Source organism: Manduca sexta, unplaced genomic scaffold (assembly GCF_014839805.1).
Source record: "Manduca sexta isolate Smith_Timp_Sample1 unplaced genomic scaffold, JHU_Msex_v1.0 HiC_scaffold_2190, whole genome shotgun sequence".
NCBI classification, from domain to species: domain Eukaryota; kingdom Metazoa; phylum Arthropoda; class Insecta; order Lepidoptera; family Sphingidae; genus Manduca; species Manduca sexta.
The window spans coordinates 1-5,149 of record NW_023593130.1 but is presented as its reverse complement, the minus strand read 5'-3'; the positions used below and the strand labels follow the sequence as shown (position 1 = coordinate 5,149).

General features: G+C 35.9%; 1 pseudogene; it reads right to left on the bottom strand.

Moving 5' to 3' along the window:
- Nucleotides 1-700: 700 nt before the first annotated feature.
- LOC119191983 lies at nucleotides 701-4,407 on the bottom strand (annotated as a pseudogene).
- Between the last annotated feature and the right edge of the window lie 742 nt (nucleotides 4,408-5,149).

The window sequence follows — 5,149 nt, the reverse complement described above, 5'->3', positions numbered from 1 at the left end:
AAAATAGTAATACTCGAGTCTTTTATAATAATGTCATTAGTAGAGAAAGCTTTTATTACTCATCGGAAACAATCGTGGTGATTAATAAATTATACTAAATAACGAGAAAAATTACAAACTATAATACAATAGACCATTGCATAAATAAGCGAAGTAGGAATGGTTATGAATAATTTGTGGTAAGGTTTTCGAAAAAATTAAAGACTACTAAAGCAATAAATGATACCAATGTACTCATACTAATTAATATATTATTTAATGTCTCTAATTACAAATGACTATATATTAATCTATAGCTAGCGGAAGACATTCATTGACTAGTACATAGATACGCAAAACACATACTTAATCTAGGAATACATAACCAAAGTGAGAAACTAGAATATACTAGTGACTTGACTAGATTTACGTAAATTGGATAGAAAATAATCATTTTCTTAGCTTCATTATCACGTGTAAGATCTCTTAACTAAATTATATAAATCGTAAATGAAGATTTTTAAATTGTTATTACTAGATCCAACATAATATGATTCCATAAAGTTTCACGAATGATCTTAAAACCTATTTTTACATCTAAATATGGCACAATTTCAAGCAACAGGATCGGAGTCCAAAACAAAGATGCCTAATTTTCATCATTTATATTGAGAATGTATTTATAGATGATGAGAAATTATAATTTGACGTCTTAAAGAATTTAGGCGCACCACGGGACCTCCGCATCAAAAACATGACGTGAGGAGTGTACCGTCGCGTGTGAGGTGTGATGTGGCTGTGGAGAGCCATGAAGCAGTTCACACATGAAGCTGATGTACGTGATGGCCAGGCGAAGGGGTCTCGATGCGGGAGGGACGCTTCTCGTAAAGCAAACGTTGGCACCTGGGATAAGAAACGCATTTGAGTCAATTGACAAAGATCAAATACAGTAACGTCTAGATTAAGCTATATTTTTGAAAAATTTAAACTACTAAATTACTCATTATAAAATTTTCTATCTAATAGTGTTAGTTGCATTTTAAAAAGAGAGGGCGTTATATAGATTTTTTGCAAATTTTTATGAAAGTAAATCTTTCCACTAAATTTCCTAATTGAGTCTACAGCTGTGACTTTTTAGTCAAATAAGAGTAAAAGTACCTCCTACAAAATTCTTCTGTACGCTAAAAAGAATTATTTTCACACAAACGATTTCTAAAGCAGTAGCTCCTCTTGCGATGGGACATCATAAACCAAAATAAACTTAAATGCCAGTTATTTTTACCTTCCTCCTCAACTTATCAAACGCCTCATTCAAGTTGAACATGCGTCGCCGCTCGCGGATGTTGGCGGCGCGACGCTGTGCGACCGACGCGACCCGACGGCGGGCTTCTTACCCCCGGGCGTGGAGCGTGGACCTCCGCGGCCCCCGCATCCTGCCGCCGACCACACTGTGATGATAAACATCTTATCTAACACAAATTATCGATTACCCAGACCGTGGGTGGGATCCGGAGCTGTCAATTTGAATGAAAAGTGCCAGTATCACAAACTACTTGTAGTCGTTGTAGTAGTAGGTATATACTTACAGGTAGGTAGGTACCTAGGTGCTTGTGAAGCATCATTAGCATTAGAATTTTCATCAACTAATATAAAACAAAATATGGTATAACTACCGAGAATACAAAATAATGGAAAATAATTTAAAACTGTATGATATTTTTTAATGGTAGAGCAACATTGTAGGCAGAGGTGAAGCTTCCCCGGGTACCTACCTACCGACGCGTAAACCGGCGTAGAAGGCAGCTATATAGTTCCTATTTCTTTACTTAGAGACGAGCATTGTATCCGCAGTATGTTTGTATAAATTAGAAGAAATCACTTGAAGTATTCAAATAAAGAACACGACGTCTTTTTTAAAATAGTAGCAGCTGACATGAGCTGTGGATCAGGAGCAGCGAATTCAAGGAGTTGGGTAACATTACTTATCAGTTTTCCTACACGGTGTAAGTGGCACTAAAACTCCAGAGGGATGATCGGAAAAATTAAGCCAAACAATATCACTTTAGAAAAACGCAACATACGTCAAAACATTTGTACCAACCCCAGCTTGGAATGGGATACAAGGTACAAAATTAAGTATAATACACAAATCATTAGTAAATTAAATTTACATACCCAGGTCGGCTGGAGGGAAAGCCAGGATGTCGGGATAGGGAACTGGCGCCGGCGGAGCGTCCCACAGCGGCCCGTACGGGGACACTTCGCTGCCCTGCACAATAAAAATTATTAGAAATCATCCTTCAAAGAACACATAGTCGACATCGATACATAATATGTATATTATTCTTTATTTTATTCATTTGGTCAGGTAAAAAGTCAGTGACTTTCTAGGTTAAATTTCTTAGTCATTCCTTAGTCCTATTTCCTACACAAAACCTACACCTTATATACCTATTATATTTTATTATTATTGAAACCTACACCTTATGTCGTTGTAATTAATGGTAATACTCAGTAATTCATATCCGTTGCTTAGATACCTTAGGTTTTCTCAGGTCTTCTGGGTTGCTCTAAAGATATTCTAGGATCGTATACATATCTGCATGTCGTAAGAAATAGCAAAAAATTCTTTTTAATAAATAGATTAATATTCAATCATTATCATCAGCCACATGAAGTCCGCTACTGAACATAAGCCTCCACTAAAGATTTTCAGATGCAGCTGTAAAAGGCGACCTGCATCCCATGTGAGCCTACTACCTTTGTCAAGTTGTCTGCGCACCTTGCAGGTGAACCTGCTACGCTACATTTGTTAGTACATGGTCTTCACTCAAGAACTATTTTGCACCTTCTGCTTGTCAGTACTGCGCACTATTTGCTCTACCCATTGCCACATTAAGTTGCTAATATACTGGGCTATGTTGGATACTTTCCTTCTTCTATGGATCTCCTCATTTCATTCGATCGCGTAGAGAAACACAGAGTTTTTATTAAAGCCAAATATTAGTATTTATTCTGTGTCCTCACGCTAAGTGACCGTGAACCTTCTTAAGCAGCCGATAGTCAGGTGCCACATTTCAGTGCCGCATATTAACACTGGTAACACACATGGATCGAAGATTTTTGTCCTTAACCACAGTGGTTTGGCGAAGAAGACCTTGCTTAGCTTGAACGCTGCTTTACCGAACTAGATTCGATGATAGATTTCTCTCTCAAAATTTGACCTGTCTAACTGAATATCTTATCCTAAATAGACGTATTCGTCGAAATGTCCGAGAGTTGAGTTCCCAACGGTAATCGACACGGACCCAACATGAACATTCGACATGTTTTTGTTATCCATGTTCATTCTATGGTCATTCAGTTGAGAGACTCGGTTGAGGTCCATGAAAATCATTGCTCTGAATGGAAAATACTGCTAAATTCTAATGTCTTACAGCAAAAAACATACATTTATGGATTATCAGAAAGTACAGTTCTTCTTCTACTAATAATGACATCTAAACCATAAGGATAGCACATGTAACTAGTAAATCTGAGCCATATTACTTATCTACTTATTCTATTCAAAATTATTAATTGTAAGTCTCTTCTAACATTGCAATATTAGGAAATACTTACTTTTACGACGATTTGTTCACAGTCAGTATACGACGATTTGTACAGTTTACAGGATTATTTTTACATTGCGTTATTAAATTAAGCCAAATATTATTAGTATTTATTCTGCATTGTGCTAAAAATCATTCTTGAATAACTAATGTTTTCGCCAAAATTAGTGGTTTTAGTTTTCGGTTTTTGAATAAATTTGTAGTTTACGTATATGTGTAGTAATAAAGCTTGGTACATGTATAATTAAAATTACTTTTTATTGGGTTCTAAACATACGCTATTTTATTTTACATCTATAGTTAGAATATCTTATCCTTTTTAAGAAAACTAATAAAGGATGAGAATATTGTTTTATTTTTTAAATCAATGTTAAAATTACCCTGTATATTTGAGAAATATGTTTTCTATAGCAATTGTTTTAAAGGATATTCATTGGAAACTTCTAATCGTACGAATGAAATCTCACTTACAAAGAAAGATCTCGTCGGCACAGGAAGGTAAAGCATTCTGCTGCTTCTCTTGTAAATCATATAGATTTCTCTCAGTAAGATTTCTCTAGACGATGTCTAGATTTTACCATTCATCAATAAGACTAAAAAGGAGTCCAATGTCTTTAGAAGAACTTGAGGATTCGCTATGACACATATTAGGTCACAAGATGTATAAAACTAACATGGCCGAAATCGAATAAGAAGCTCTTATAGGTGTATAACTTAGTTTCTGAAACTAGGGTCGAAAAAAATGGGTTCAAAGGATGGAACAGGTACTCACTGCCGAGCTGCTCCAAACGTGCGGCGCGTCGCTGCCGTAGGACATCAGCGGGAAATGAATCTTGATACCTTTGCACTCACCACGACACGAAACACTCCACTGACGGTGACCAGCGACGGTACCACCAGAGGACAACCACGGAAGACGTGCAAAAATTGACTAAATCAAAATATTATAACTCCATGCTATACCCAATAGTTATAGGGCAGTTTTATTAAATTACGATGCTACTCGATTTTCAACACAAAAGTTACGCGGGTAAGGTCTAGAGTTTGAGATACGGTGCCAAAACTTCCCCTAACCATAGGAGCACCAGGTTTCTCAAGAGTGATTGGCGAAGCTAAGGGTGCGACGAGAGTGGTAGCAGTGATTGGCTGCAGCAGGCACAATGGGCGGGATACGTATATTTGTATTCGGAATTTTAAACGATTTTCAGTAAAATTTCAGTGAAAACATGTTCATACAGAAGTAAGACAATTGCAAAACTATACAGTATTAAATTCATGTAAGTACGTTTTATTTCTTGTATGTAGGTTATAATACCTTATAGTAATTACGTAGAATTAATTCCTCAGATATTGCGCTTAACGAGAAAATAAATTGATTTCATAATTTTAAGTACAATATAATTGTATCTAGCTAAGTATAGCAAAACTAAAATACTATTCTGGAATAGGGATTCCATTATACCTACATTTATAATAATGGTATGACCTGATCGTTCTCATAATGAGTCAATCAATTGAAATAAGATTCATTTTCTTGTGCTGTATGAATTTGTATATTA